Below are 16862 nucleotides of genomic sequence, written 5' to 3' on the forward strand. Positions count from 1 at the left end.
ATTCAATCAATGTATTTTGTGGCTCCTTCCTTCAATAACTGATTTTCTGATCAGAGAAAGCAAACCCCCTTCTAAAAAGGCCACTGTTGCCCACCCGACAATTTACCCGTCTTGAAAGTAGACCACACTTCCTATGTCAGTACACGAAGAGCACAACTCTTGGGCAACTGCCATTTGTGTAGTTGTACACTGGACCACATGACCTGACTTTCACAAGTGCAATTTTTAAAGAATTTAAAACCACTGAAACCCATCTGCGATAAACCAAAGGGGCTTTCAATTTAAAAATAACTGCAATGTGACAATGTTTTGATCCTACAAGATTAAAATTCTGCAACAATGATAAAATCTATTTCCTACTTCAACTTCTATTCCTCTTCAATAATGGTTCAGATCAACACATCAGGACATCCCAATTCAACATGGTTAAATGGAATTACACTGAATTACTTCACTGTGCCACAAGTCTATCAAGACTCATAAAAATACATATATTAAGTAGTGCATGCCTAGGCCATAACTTTGACTAAGAGAAAGCATGAAAGTATTAAAGTCACAATTGTGCGCTAAATTTTCTTTCAGGTTTCCTCGATAGTCATTCAAACTGCACAAACAAACTTTCCAGCAGAAACTAGCAGATAGATAATGACCAGTAGCAAAAGTTATCTTTAATTAATTTGGTTAAATTGTCAGCCACGATGACAACTGCCAATTGGAAAAAAGTAAATGTCTTGCTTTCATATTGTGCCTTTCATGACATGTGGAACATCCCAAGTGCTCTGAATTGCAGCCACTGCTGTATTGTAAGAAACTCAGCAGCCAATCTACACAGAGCAAGCTTCCACAAAGAGCAGGGTGATACTCGCCAGATAGGCAAGTATCTGCAGGACTCCAGGAATAACTCTCCTGCTTGGAACTCCAAGGATTATTCTCCTTTGGATTTTAAGATACGGACACGGGATCTTTTCACCTCATTGGACCTCGGCACCTGTGACAGTGCAGCTCTCAGTACCTAGATTTGTCTGCACAAATACATTTGAACCCACAATCTTAGTCAGAGATGAGTGCTACCAACTGGCATTAAAAATGTTTTACTGCGCTCAAGAATGTTAAACTATCGTTGTTATAATACCATTTCTAGATAAGCAAAAGACAGTGTAAAAAAGTAATTTTAATGTCGTGCAGCTCAAAACACACAGGAAATGCTGTTTGTAGATTTATCAACTGAAAATTGTTTTCAGATATCTGCCAAAGAGTAGACTTGACCATTTCCTGTTTGTGACATTCAAAATAGTTCAAAAACATCTCTAAAAAGTTAAATAACAAGTCCAACTACCAAATGAGGTAGAATATCAGCAACTAAGATGACCTAAAGGGATAACGCTTTGTGGAAAATGGAGAACATTGCAGAGGTTTTAAATATTTCAACAACAAAATTGTGAAGATAAACCAATCTATAAGCTAGCACCACTTGTGTCTCAGTTGATAGTAGTCTTGCCCAAGTCATTCCATTATAGGTTGAAGTTCTACTCCAAAGGATTGAGCACCAAATCTAAACCTAGACTACAGTGCAGTACGGAGTGTGTATTGCATAAAGGAGACTAAAAGTAAGATTTACCTCTCTTCTACAAGTCAACATTTAGTCTTTACCTACATTCATTGGTCTGGTGGTGTAGCACATACTGCCTAACTGGACTGAGAGAACACTGCTTAGGAAATCAAGTGATTACCAACAGCTCGTTTCACAACAAAAATGGTCATTGTTAATCCTGGCATGTTATCGGGCACTGCAAGCACGAGGGTGCTGGATCCAGTTCAGACAAAACTCGTCTCTCATACTGCCTTCTTGCTTTTGTTATGATCCCAGTTGATGTTTTACCGGGACGGGTGTATTTTGTGAATTTGTGTGTGTGATATGTTTCATGGTTAAAATTTGAAAATATTTTTCCAAATTAAACTGGACAGGAAGATCCCAGAACGGAACCCTGGGTCAAAGGACCATAAATTTTACTTTTTCCAAATAAAATGTAGAGGAACAGAGGCACAGCATCGTGAATCAACAAGAAAAACATTGGCTGATACAATACTTCGTCACTCTCCCCTTGACTTCACAACTACAGCCTCCCCCCCCCCCCCCCCAACACACACAATGACATGCATTCTGTGAGGCACCATGTCACACTGAACCCCGGCTTCCACACCAGTTATTTCAAATTCCACTTTCAAAAGTCACACTTTCAAATCATCTTTTAAATTAGGCTTGCCCTCCACTACTTCCAAAGTCTCACTTCCAGGTTTACACCTCTCCCGTCAGGTTACCGAAGGTCTTTTACTCAAACTCCAAGATTCAACCACCGATTTCCACGAAAAAACATGCAAATTCTAAATAATGATTTTAACAGTATTCCTGAGAGCTCCCAATTCCTCTGGTGGAAGTCAAGGGGGCAGAGTCAATAAGCCAGAGTTAGAGGCAAGATTCATGCCTTTCCTGTAGCTAGAGATGCCTTTCTTCTTCCCCCACCGCTCCCCTACCCCCAAAAATTTATATTCCATCAAGTTGTGAAATTATACCATCAGCAAAATAAAACATTTCTCCAGCTACAGAATAAACTACCATTGCCACGCTCAGAATATTCCTGATTAAATTGAACAATAGAACATTACAGCGCAGTACAGGCCCTTCGGCTCTCGCTGTTGCGCCGACCTGTGAAACCAATCTAAAGCCATCTACACTATTCCACTATCATCCATAGGTTTATCCAATGAACATTTAAATGCTGGCGAGTCCACTACTGTTGCAGGCAGGGAATTCCATGCCCTTACTACTCTGAGTAAAGAACCTACCTCTGACATCTGTCCTATTTCTATCTCCCCTCAATTTAAAGCTATGTCCCCTCGTGCTAGACAGCACCATCCGAGGAAAAAGGCTCTCACTGTCCACCCCATCTAATCCTCTGATCATCTTGTATGCCGCTATTAAGTCACCTCTTAACCTTCTTCTCGCTAACGAAAACAGCCTCAAGTCCCTCAGCCTTTCCTCATACGATCTTTCCTCCAGACCAGGCAACATCCTGGTAAATCTCCTCTGCACCCTTTCCAATACTTCCACATCCTTCCTATAATGTGGCGACCATAACTGCACGCAAAACTCCAAATGCGGCCGCACCAGTTTTGTACAGCTGCAACATGACCTCATGGCTCCGAAACTCAATCCCTCTACCAATAAAAGCTAACACACCATACGCCTTCTTAACAACCCTATCCACCCAGGGGGAAACTTTCAGGGATCTATGTACATGGACACCGAGATCTCTCTGCTCATCCACACTACCAAGAATCTTACCATTGCCCAGTACTCTTGTCTTCCTGTTACTCCTTCCAAAATGAATCACCTCAACACTTTTCTGCATTAAACTCCATTTGCCACTTCTCAGCCCAGCTCTGCAGCTTATCTATGTCCCTCTGTAACCTGCAACATCCTTCCGCACTGTCCACAACTCCACCGACTTTAGTGTCATCTGCAAATTTACTCACCCATCCTTCCACGCCCTCCTCCAGGTCATTTATAAAAATGACAAACAGCAGTGGCCCCAAAACAGATCCTTGTGGTACACCACTAGTAACTGGACTCCAGCTTGAATATTTCCCATCAACCACCACCCTTTGTCTTCTTACAGCTAGCCAATTTCTGATCCAAACCGCTAAATCACCTTCAATCCCATGCCTCCGTATTTTCTGCAATAGCCTACTGTGGGGAACCTTATCAAACGCTTTACTGAAACCCATATACACATCGACTGCTTTACTCTCGTCTACCTGTTTGGTCACCTTCTCAAAGAAGTTAAATCATTGGCTGATTATATTAAAATGTCACAATGTGGCCCCGGAACTAAATCAATACCAAATTAGAAGCAGCTTGGTTCGAGTGACAATTCTGGCCACCAAAGTCAACTGAACAGGATTTCATCAAACTGAGCACTTGTCAGAGATTCTAAAGGTGCAATACAGTGTGCTGATGCAATTACTCAATACCCTTTCCAAATTTCTATCCTTGCACGTCAAGTAATATTTTAGGCTGTTCTGGCATTTACTCTGATAAACTAGGAACCCTTTCACGCGCACGCGCACACGCACACCAACTTCAATTAACCACAATTATATATACATTTTCACTTGTAAAATCCCTCAAGTTATTTTGTTGTCTAAATAATGACAATACAGTCACCAGATTAGCGTAAACTACAAAATGTGTGTTAATTTTCTGGAACACAATCTGTAGGGGAAAAACATGTGCATTTCCACAAGTGGTTTTTCATTACTAGCAGCCAGTTATCAAAGAACAAAGAAATGTACAACACAGTAACAGGCCCTTCGGCCCTCCAAGCCGTGCCGACCATGCTGCCCGACTAAACTACAATCTTCTACACTTCCTGGGTCCGTATCCTTCTATTCCCATCCTATTCATATATTTGTCAAGATGCCCCTTAAATGTCCCTATCGTCCCTGCTTCCACTACCTCCTCCGGTAGCGAGTTCCAGGCACCCACTACCCTCTGCGTAAAAAACTTGCCTCATACATCGACTCTAAACCTTGCCCCTCTCACCTTAAACCTATGCCCCCTAGTAATTGACCCCACTACCCTGGGGCAAAGCCTCTGACTATCCTCAAAAACCCATATGCAAAGCAGTGATAATCAAGCCCTGTTAAATGAAACCAAGGTTTAAGAATACAAAACTAACATTAATCTTCTATGGAAAGTCATCCGACTTTAACTTCAACAACCTATTCATCTCAGCTTAAAAATAAACAGCTAGCAGTTTGGTATTCTGCAATCTGCAGACAAAGTAAATGTTTTAAGCCCTGAAGTACAGAAAAAGTTCCAAAATCAACAATATAAAACTAATAATTTTGAAGTCTAAAATACATAATACCAGTGACATGCAGAAATCCAAACAGCTGATGTGGCTCAATTCTATTGTTTAAAATCTGCCCTGTGTACACTAATGGGTAAAATATGCTTCACTTAAAACAGCAACTTTGATGCAATCTGGGGAAAAGCTAGCAATTAGAATTTTTTTAACATTAGATCAAGTGATTAGTGAATTAAACCTTAGATAGAAGGCATTGAGATCTTACAATAACAAACAGCTTAGTGTGTATCAATTTACTGCCAATTATTAAACAATGGACATCAGTATAGTCAAAAATCATCTCCCTACACATTATTACAGGTGAAAAAAGCCGCAAAATGACAAAAGCACCGGCAAGCAAGTCCAATCATATTGTGGCACTAAACCCCAGGATAAGAATGTTCGTAATGTGGAGACTCCTTAAAACAAGCTTGGGTTGTTACATGAAAACATGCAGCCAGACCCCACTCACTCCCATTTAAGGGCATTCCTGAAAGTCTTTTACAAAGCTCCCAGCCCTATCAGATCAAAGTTCTGCAGTTTTGTTGCATCCACCCATGAAGGCTGATTGCCAACTAAATAACCATCTGAACGAATGAGGGTCCATGAACATCTCCAACGATGGAGGAGCACAGCATTAGTGGATAATACATGCAAGCCTCCTTCTGAGATTCCAATCATAGCCTTCAGCCAATTCAATTCACTATGTACTCGGAAAACACACTGGATATACAGAGCAAGAGTTCTAGGCCCTGACAATATCTAACTACAGTGGAAAAACTAACTTCAAAACTAGTTGCATCACCAGCCCCAAGCTGTTCCAAGTAAAGTCGCACTAGCCCCATAGAATTCCTACAGTGCAGAAGGAGGCCATTCGAGTCTGCACTGACCCTCTTTCTCACTACCCGCCCTTTCCTCATAACCGAGGAACTCCAACCAACCTGCACATCTTTAGATACTAATGGGCAATTTAGCATGGCCTATCCACCTAACCTGCACTTCTTTGGATTGTGGGAGGAAACCGGAGCACCCGGGGGAAAACCACACCAACACGGGGAGAATGTGCAAACTCCAGTCAGCAGATGCCCATAGGTTGCTTTACCCTTTGAGGGGTGAGCTGACTGGTGGTGATATAACCGGAGAATCACCACACCTCAAGTGAGGGGTAAGGTTGAGAAGATGGGCCCTTCATAAATAACCTCAGCCGGTTTGAGAATTGAACCCACGCTGTTGGCCTCCCTCTGTATCATAATCCAGCTGTCCAGCCAACTGAGCTGTTCCAAGTTTAATAAAGGTGAAAAGGAGTCAGACGAGTAACATTGGAAGACGTTTATTTATAATTCCCCCACAGCACAGAGGATGGTTGTGGATGCTGAAGGCCAATCATTCCAGTCCAAGGACATTGTTGCAAGACTTCCTCAGGGAAACAACCAAACATCTTTACCAAAGACTGCTCAGTGGGGATGTTTGCTGATGATTGCTGGTTAGTTCCATTCACAACTGCTCAGATAATGAAGCAATCCATGCCTGCATGCATCAAGGCCCGGACAATATGCAGGCTTGGACTATGAAGTGGCAATTTACAACTGTGTCACACAAGAGCAGGTCAAAGGTGGGATAGTCTGCAACAAATGACTCACCTCCTGATTCCCCAAAGTCTTTCCACCAAAGCCACAAGTCAAGAGTGTGATGCAATACTCTTCACTCATCTGTATGTGCAATGCAACACAAGAAACTCAAAACTATCCAGAACAAAACAATCTGCCTTGCTGCCACCCATCCAACCGTTAATATTCACTTCCTCCACCACCCTGCACCATGTCGGCAGAGGGCTCCATCTACAAATGTACTGCAACAAGGCACCAATGTTTCCTTGATAGTATCTCAAAAATGGACAATCTCTACCACCAAGAATAAGTACAGTAGCATGGGGGAAACCTCCACCTGAGTAATAATAATCTTTATGAGTGTCACATGTATGCTTACATTAACATGCAGACTCCGCACAGTGACCCAAGCCAGGAATCGAACCTGGAACCCTGGCGCTGTGAAGCAACAGTGCTAACCACTGTGCTACCGTGCCACCCTTCTCCAAGTCACTTATCAGCCCGACTTAAACTATATCTTTAATATTGCTGAAAATAGAGACATGCTGCCAATGCCACAAAACAAATCGAAGAATGCCAAAATTTCAAATGATCACAACAATTTATACCTCAGGAGAAAAGGGGTGCTGGTTGTTGGCAAGTTGACTCCAATTGGTCACGGCATTGCTTACCGTCACTCAGTTAAAATTCAGATTTATTATCAAGCAGCATTGTGACAATTCCTTAATCATATAGATTGCAGAAGCTCACCACCATCATCTTAAAGCCATTTAAGGATGGGCAATAAATGCTGTCCTTACCAGCGACATCCACACACCGTGAATGAATATAAAAGAAAAATCTGAAGTTATTTGAAAAGCGGCTTTCAAACTGCAAGACAAATGCAACTCGCAGCAACATCCAAAAATTAACCCACCACACATTGTTTCACCATTTAGACACTCAAGGATTACTTAAAGATTAGGCATATTAAGGCACATTTGCCCAGTGTAACTTTAATTTATATTGATCCAAAAGGCTTACTTGTTTGTGTGTTTTATGTAAAGCCTCACATTGCATTCCTCCAGTTATATTACATGACATACATGATTTTTTTTCCCCCAAAAGCAATGCGATTACACAATTTGTACTGAATGCTTCTTTTGGGGAGTGCTACATTTCTGAAAATCATCATTAATTCACGTTAATTTGCGTTAGTTTCCAAGAGGCTGACGAGCAAAAATTCAGATCATGGTGTTTTATTCAAAGAAGTTGGGAAATCATATTTGGTCTGAACAGGAGTTAACAGTGGGATACAATTTGCAAGATCAGGCAGGTAGATAATCACATTGTATAGCCTATTTTGAAAGAATTGAATTAGATTACACAAATGAGAAACAATCAGATAATGAAAGGCCAGGACAGGAAAACAGCCAAATCTTACAGGCGGCTTTAATTGGAGTTTGAAGCTGAAGCTGTCAGCTTGAAACTACTTTGTTATTTGTTCCCAAGTCCTTTCATCCATTTAGCACTGAGTGACCATGTGGCTATGTTCCCAAAACCTACATGATGAGTGTCAGAAAACTGCGAGCAGGAAAGGCAAAGGTGCAAGAAGTGTCCCAGGTTCAAAGTTGTAGACTTCCAGAATAAAGGGGAGAAAGTTTGCATTGCATGGCAGAGGAAAGGTATACAAAGTTAGTCATCCCACCACAGGGAGGGAGATGCAAGTTAAATTATAAGAGAGGATTTAAACTAATATGATGAAGCAAAAGTGTGTATATATAGGTAGCTTGAAAGGAAATGTTTTAGGATAAGAAGAAAACAGTCTAACTGTGAAATAAATACATTGAGATTAATTAAAGCTGGAATTTATATAATTTTCATGTCGCTACACTGGAAAATATAAAGACGGCTGAATTTAAATCTGTCAAGATAAATGCTTGTTTTAGAGCTAAATTCACAGAACAGCCGGATTGAGAGGTGTTTGCTTTCAGACAGGGTGACTGAATCCAAAATTCCCAGACACGATGCAAGATAATTTGACATTTCAGCGACCATTCACACCCACTGCTGCTGCAGCAACACCACTCATTTAAACACCAAACCAGTCATTGCTAAATTACATTTGTGGGGCGGGTGGAGAAAGAGGTGGTTAGTCAGTTTCATTAAAATCTGACACCAATCAAGCTTTTAAAAAGAACAGACAAGTTCATTCAGGCAAGTAAAAGTTGTGGGAAGATCGATAAAGCAAGTGACTACATGCTGCATTGCAGGACAGAATACAGAGATAATTATTCTGCTTATATTATGCAAGACAACCACAGAGAAGAGATTGTATGATGCATTCTTTATTTTGTATCAAAATACTACAACAAGTTGCATCTCCATTGTGCCGTTACCACAGAAAAGCACCCCGAAACACTTCGCGGGTGGGGAGATCATAAAATGGATGCAAGCCATAAAGAAAATGTTAGTATGTTTATCGTCAGTTTGGATATGGTTGTAGGTTTTAAGCAGTCTTAAAAAGGAAGAAAATGAGACATGATGTAATTTCATATCATGGGGCCTTGAACAAGACAAATAAATTGTGCAACTGAACTAAGCAATTCTCATCATGCCTGGTACTGTTCTGATGGAAGGTCATTGACCTTCCTCTCCCTAAGGTGTTGTTGAACCGGAGTATTTTTTTAAATAAACGTTTTAATAGAGGTATTTTTTGGTTTTACAGCGACAACAAAATAAACAATATACATGAATCTATAAACATAGTGCAAAAGCCGTCTTCCTCCCTTACAGGTCCCACCTATTATTAATCCCCTACTCTCAGCGAAACAAACCTCCCCCCCCCTTCTGCTGACGATTAATTTTCCGCAAAGAAGTCAACAAACGGTTGCCACCTCCGGGCGAACCCGAACATCGACCCTCTCAAGGCAAACATGATTTTCTCCAAACAGAAAGCTAGGCATGTCTGATAGCGAGGTCTCCGACTTCGGGGGCTTTGAGTCCCTCCCGGCAATAATATCCGTCTCTGGGCTACCAGGGAAGCAAAGGCCAGAACGTCTGCCTCTTTCTCCTCTTGGATTCCCAGATCTTCCGACACCCCGAAAATCACCACCTCTGGACTCGGTGCTACCCTTGTTTTTAACACCGTGGGCATGACATCTGCAAACCCCTGCCAGAATTCCCTAAGCTTTGGACATGTTCAAAACATGTGGACATGGTTTGCTGGCCCTCCCACGCACTTTGCACACCTATCTTCTACCCAAAGAACCTGCTCATCCAGGCCATTGTCATGTAAGCCCGGTGAACGACCTTGAATTATATCAGGCTGAGCTTGGCATATGCTGTGGACTCGTTGACTCTTCTCAACACGTCCGCCCATAGACCATCCTCTAGCCTCTTCCCACTTGCGCCGCAGCTCCCCAGTCTGCGTCTCCTCTGATCCCATAGGTTCCTTGTAAATGTCAGAGACCCTCCCTTCTCCCACCCACCTTCTGAAAACTACCTTGTTCTGTATCTCCCTTGGTGGTAGGAGCGGGGAGGTTGAAACCTGCCTGCGGAGGAAGCCCCACACCTGCTGGTACCCGAATTAGTTTCCCCTCGCCAATCCAAATTTCTCTGCCAGCTCCCTCAAGCTAGGAAAGCTCCCCTCGAAAAACATTTCCCCCATCCTCTCAATCCCTGCTCTCTGCCATCTCCAGAAACTCCGCCCATCCTTCCCGGGGCAAACCGGGATTATTACAAATTGGAGACCAAACCAATGCTCCCTCTGCTCCCGCATGCCTCCTCCATTGCCTCCAGACTCTCAGGGCCGCCACCACCATAAGGCTGGTGGAGTACCATGCCGGCAGGAACGGCAGAGGCACCGTTATCAACGCACCTAAGCTGGTGCCTTTACATGAAGCCACCTCCATACGCTCCCATGCTGACCCTCCCCCCACCACCCACTTCCTGATCATGGTTATATTCTCCGCCCAATAGTAGTTACTGAAGTTTGGTAGCGCCAGCCCGCCCTCTCCCCGGCTCCGCTCAAGCATCCACCTCCTTACTCGTGGGTCTTGCCCGTCCATAAAAAGCCAGTGATCACTTTGTTGACCCGTTTAAAAAACGACCGTGGAATAAAGATGGGGAGACACTGAAACACAAACAGGAATCTCGGGAGGACCGTCATCTTCACAGTCTGCATTCCTGGCTAGAGACAGCGGGAACGCGTCCCACCTCCAAAAATCGCCCTTCATTTGGTCTACTAGTCGGGCCACATTTTGCTGGTGCAGCCATTCCCATTCCCGTGCCACTTGGATGCCTAGATACCTAAAGCTTCCCCCTACCACTCTAAACGGCTGCTCCCCCAGTCGCCTCTCCTGTCCCCTCGCCTGGATCGTAAACATCTCACTTTTCCCCATATTTAGTTTATAACCTGAAAATCAGCCAAATCCTCATGATTTCTTCCATCCCCTCCGCTGGGTCCGATACATACAGGCAGGTCGTCTGCGTAAAGCGAGACTCTGTGCTCCACCCCCCCGCCCCCCCCCCCAGATCAGCTCCCTCCAGCCTCGAGGCTCTCAGTGAAATTGCCAACGGCTCTATAGCTGATGCGAACTGTGGGGAGAGGGGGCACCCCGTCTCGTCCCCCGATGCAGTCTAAAATAGTCCGATGTTGTCCTATTCGTCCGTATGCTCGCCACAGGAGCCTCATACAGCGACCTGACCCAGTCGATAAAGTCACACCCAAATCCGAAACCTCGCACAGATATTCCCATTCTACTCGATCAAAGGCCTTCTCTGCGTCCATTGCGACCATTACCTCTACCTCCCTACCTTCTGGGGGCAACATGATCACGTTTAATAGCCTTCTGACATTGACCACCAACTGCCTTCCCTTAACAAACCCCGTCTGGTCCTCCCCAATAACGTCCAGAACACAATCCTCAATCCTGGAGGACAAAATTTTGGCCAGCAGTTTGGCGTCCACATTCAATAGGGATATCGGCCTGTCAGACCCACACAGCTCTGGGTTCTTGTCCCATAAGACCTAGGAGCGGAAGTAAGGCCATTCGGCCCATCGAGTCCACTCCACGTTTCAGGATCAGCAAAATCGTGGCCTGTGACATCATCGGGGGAAGCACCCCTCTCTCCCTTGCCTCATTGAATGTCCTCATCAACAACGGCCCCAATATAGAACATAGAACATAGAAAATACAGGCCCTTCGGCCCACGATGTTGTGCCGAACCTTTGTCCTAGATTAATCATAGATTATCATTGAATTTACAGTGCAGAAGGAGGCCATTCGGCCCTTTGAGTCTGCACCGGCTCTTGGAAAGAGCACCCTACCCAAACTCAACACCTTCACCCAACACCAAGGGCAATTTGGACATTAAGGGCAATTTATCATTGGCCAATTCACCTAACCCGCACATCTTTGGATTGTGGGAGGAAACCGGAGCACCCGGAGGAAACCCACGCAGACACGGGGAGGACGTGCAGACTCCGCACAGTCAGTGACCCAAGCCGGAATCGAACCTGGGACCCTGGAGCTGTGAAGCAATTGTGCTATCCACAATGCTACCGTGCTGCCCTTGAGAACAAATAAATCTACACTATATCATTTAACCGTAATCCATGTACCTATCCAATAGCTGCTTGAAGGTCCCTAATGTTTCCGACTCAACTACTTCCACAGGCAGTGCATTCCATGCCCCCACTACTCTCTGGGTAAAGAACCTACCTCTGATATCCCTCCTATATCTTCCACCTTTCACCTTAAATTCCCAGAGAACCTTTTCTGGAATTCCGCTGGGTACCCGTCTGGTCCCGGGACTTTATCCGACTACATAGCCTTCAGACTCTCCACTATATCTTCCATCCCCTAGGAAGTGCCTCATCCCCTCCGGCCCCGTTGGGGATTTCAACTCATACAACCTACTATGAAACTCCTTAAACGCCTTATTCACCCCTGCTGAGTCTCCAACCAGGTTCCCATCTCCATCCTTTACTTTCCCTACCTCCCTGGCTGACTCTCTCTTTCTAAGCTGCTGTGCAAACATTCTGCTGGCCTTCCGTCCATGCTCGTAAATCGCCCCCATCGCCTTTCTCAGCTGCTCCACCGCCCTCCCTGTGGTTAACTGCCAAACTCTACCTGTGGCCTCCGCCATTCCCTTAAAAGTCCTGCCTCTGGGGCTCCGCTTACCTCCTGTCGACCTATATTTTCTCCTTTACGAGTCAATTCATCTCTGCCCTGTCTACCTTCTCCCTGTGCGCCAGTATCGAGATCAAGCTCCCCTCTAACCACCGCCTTCAATGCTTCCCAGACCACTGCTGCCGTGTCGTTGACTTCCAGGTAGTTCCGAATACATTTCCTCAGCCGCCCGCATACCTCTGTCAGCTAGAAGACCCATGTCTAACCTCCAGTGCGGGTGCTAGTTACGGTCTTTACTAACGTGTAGGTCAACCCAGTGCGGGGCATGGTCTGAGATTGCGATCGCCGAATACCCCGTGCCCACCACCCCCGTCAGTAGAGCCCTGCCCAGAATAAAGAAATCAATCCGGGAGTACACTTTATGCACTTGGGTAGGAGGAGAACTCCTTCACCCTCGGCTGCCCAAATCTCCATGGATCCATTCCAGGTGATCAGCCTAGTTGGGGGACTCATCGGCGCCCCCCCCTCCCCCACCGCCCCCCCCTTCACCGATCAGCCATCACCTTTCTTGGGCCAGTCTCCAGCGTGTGCCCCGCGCCTCCACTGGCCCGCCCCCAGGCAGCCTCTGCCCCCGACCTCCTCTCGGTCCCGCAGCAACAGTCCCTCCCTTGTCAGCAGAACATTTCCCCCCCTCACCCCCTAGTAACAGCACAATGCAAATCGACCCCTTTGATAAGCCTAACATCTGCTCACCCCCCTCTACGCTTCCGTGAGCTAGCATGCCCAACTAGCTTGGTGGCACCCACCCTTGGCGTCAGACATTCTCCAACCTATTGTTCCCTCCCCAACCCCCAACAACTCTCTTTCTTCTCCCCCCCCCCCCCCCCCTCATACACACATATTCAAATGACAAACAATCCCAACACAATTGCCCGACAGAGAAAAAAAAACACTAAACAAAGAAAAGATCAAACAAATGATCCAGCATCTGAACAAACACACCTCCATCCCCAAGCAAATGTAAACTTTAACTCACTCAGCTCTGCAACTGGCCCCAAATCAGTACAGAAGGCATTACAAATAGAGTCCACAAAACAAAAAATGAGAAACTTTTTGAAACATGAACGTTGTAGCAAAGTTCAAAAATTCTCACTCCGCCACCAGTCCTTTCCATTTCGCGAAGTCCAGCGCCTCCTCAGGTGACTCGAAATAACAGTGTTGCTCTTCGTACATGACCCCCGAGACGGGCCGGATACAGCAGTCCGAACTTCACCTTTTTCTTGAAAAGGGTCGACCTGATCTGGTTAAACCTCGCTCTTCTCCTGGTCACCTCCGCACCCAGGTCCTGATATATCCGCAGGATACAGTTCTCCCATTTGCAGCACCGTGCCTGCTTGGCAAACCGTAAAATACGCTCCTTGTCCAAGTACCTGTGGAATTTCACCGCCATTGCCGGGGGGGGGGGGGGGGGAAGAGTCTCCCATTCGCGGCTTCCTCGCGAGCACTCTGTGAGCCGTGTCTACCTCCAAGGGTCGGGAGAATGCCCCATCCCCCAGCAGCTTCGTGAATATGTCCACTATGTATGCCCCAGCATCCGCTCTTTCGGACCCCTCCGGGAACCCAACGATTCTCAGGTTCTGCCGGTGGGACCTATTCTCTAGGTCCTCCACTTTCTCCAGGAGCCTTTTCTGCTGGTCCCTCAGCATCCCCGCCTCGAGCTCCACCGCAGTTTGATGTTCCTCCTGGTGAGCCAGCACCTTGTCTACTTTCAGAATCGCCCGATCTTGGGCATCCAATCGAAGCTCCAGCCGCGCAATTGACTCTTTAATCGGCTCCAAGCAGTCCTGCTTCTGCTTGGCGAAGCCCTCCTGGATAACTTGCATCAGCTGCTCCGTTGACCGCTGGGTCGACAAGCCAGAGAGGTCAGGCCATCCGCCATGCTTTCTCCCCCTGCTGCTTCAGCCCAAACCTTCTGTGTCCATCTGTTTCTGCCTTTGCGAGCACTTCTAGTCCTCCTCTCCATGCACCAATGTGCGAATCCAGTACCCAATTGCCTCTGTCATCGATTTTTCACATCAAGTCCGGTAAAACAATCGGGGGGGGGAAAAAGGTCCAAAAGTCTGACCCAAGCAGCAGCCACCAAATGTGAGACTTACTCCGTCATAGCCGCCACCGGAAGTCTGTTGAACCTGAGTATTTGCAGCATTTTCTGCTTTTATTTCATATTTCCAACATCTGCGATACATTGCTATTGTCTCATCATACCAAGTGTTTTGTACATTTCACCGCTTGGTGGAATAAAATAGCTTTTGATTGCAGTCAAACTTTACCTTTTTTCCATAGAATGTTAACTAGAGAGAGATTAAAAATCTAGCCAAGATTAATAGGAATTTCATTGTTCTAATAGTCAATAAAAGTGATTTTAGGGCAGTGCAAATCAATTATACAAATAAGGCCTAAACAGACAGCTTACCAGTGTGACTGACACTGTGGAATACAACACAAACTGACTCAAATCCTTGGAACATAAAACAGCTTCAAGCAAAGCTATAATATTCTGATTTTTACTGTTCTCACCATCTGGTTTGAAAACAAAAGATTATTAAGTACCATCTTTTTTTTTTAAGTGACCAAAGTTGTGATACTAAATAAATTCTGAAAATATCAAACACATTTGGGCATATCTTAAAAAGTGTGCATATTTCAATTAATGGTTTAGCCTCTCCCTCAGACAAGCTGCCTGTTGACAACTATATCAAGTTAAACTGGTTTTTAAAATCATTATGCCTTGTGGCAAAATTAAAGAAACCGATTTCAAGCTAAATAGAACAAAGAACAAAGAAAATTACAGCACAGGCACAGGCCCTTCGGCCCTCCCAGCTTGCGCCGATCCAGATCCTTTATCTAAACCTGTCTTCTATTTTCCAAGGATCTACTTCCCTCTGTCGCCCGATCATATATCTGTCCAGATGCATCTTAAATGATGCTATCGTGCCCGCCTCTACCACCTCCGCTGGCAAAGTGTTCCAGGCACCCACCACCCTCTGCGTAAAAAACTTTCCACGCACATCTCCCTTAAACTTTCGCCCTCTCACCTTGAAATTGTGATCCCTTTTAATTGACACCCCCACTCTTGGAAAAAGCTTTCCACCCTGTCCATACCTCACAATTTTGTAGACCTCAATCAGGTCCCCCCTCAACCTCAGTCTTTCCAACGAAAACAATCCTAATCTACTCAGCCTTTCTTCATAGCTAGCACCCTCCATACCAGGCATCATCCTGGTGAACCTCCTCTGCATCCTCTCTAAAGCATCCACATCCTTCTGGTAATGTGGCAACCAGAACTGCACGCAGTATTCCAAATGTGGCCTAACCAAAGTCCTATACAACTGTAACATGACCTGCCGACTCTTGTACTCAATACCCCGTCCGATGAAGGCAAGCATGCTGTATGCCTTCTTGACCACTCTATTGACCTGCGTTGCCACCTTCAGAGTACAATGGACCTGAACTCCCAGATCTCTCTGTACATCAATTTTCCCCAGGACTCTTCCGTTGACCGTATAGTCTGCTCTTGAATTAGATCTTCCAAAATGCATCACCTCGCATTTGCCTGGATTGAACACCATCTGCCATTTCTCTGCCAACTCGCCAATCTATCTATATTTTGCTGTATTCTCTGACAGTCGTCCTTGCTATCTGCAACTCCACCAATCTTAGTATCATCTGCAAACTTGCTAATCAGGCCACCTATACCTTCGTCCAGATCATTTATGTATATCACAAACAACAGTGGTCCGAGCACGGATCCCTGTGGAACACCACTAGTCACCTTTCTCCATTTTGAGATACTCCCTTCCACCACTACTCTCTGTCTCCTGTTGCCCAGCCAGTTCTTTATCCATCTAGCTGGTACACACTGAACCCCATACGACTTCACTTCTTCAATCAACCTGCCATGGGAAACTTTGTCAAACGCCTTACTGAAGTCCATGTAAATGACAACTACAGCCCTTCCCTCATCAATTAACTTTGTCACTTCCTCAAAGAATTCTATTAGGTTTGCAAGACATGACCTTCCCTGCACAAAACCATGCTGCCTATCACTGATAATTCTATTTTCTGCCAAATGTGAATAGATCCTATCCCTCAGTATCTTCTCCAACAGTTTGCCTACCACTGACGTCAAGCTCACAGGTCTATAATTCCCTGGATTATCCCTGCTACCC

At 45.1% G+C, this 16862-nt stretch overlaps 1 protein-coding gene across 1 annotated transcript in view; it reads right to left on the reverse strand.

Moving 5' to 3' along the window:
* Nucleotides 1-16862, reverse strand: part of shoc2 (SHOC2 leucine rich repeat scaffold protein) — a 148535-nt gene that overhangs the window by 35276 nt on the left and 96397 nt on the right. The window lies entirely within an intron of this gene.

The sequence above is a fragment of the Scyliorhinus torazame genome, chromosome 16, assembly GCF_047496885.1.
Source record: "Scyliorhinus torazame isolate Kashiwa2021f chromosome 16, sScyTor2.1, whole genome shotgun sequence".
NCBI lineage: Eukaryota > Metazoa > Chordata > Chondrichthyes > Carcharhiniformes > Scyliorhinidae > Scyliorhinus > Scyliorhinus torazame.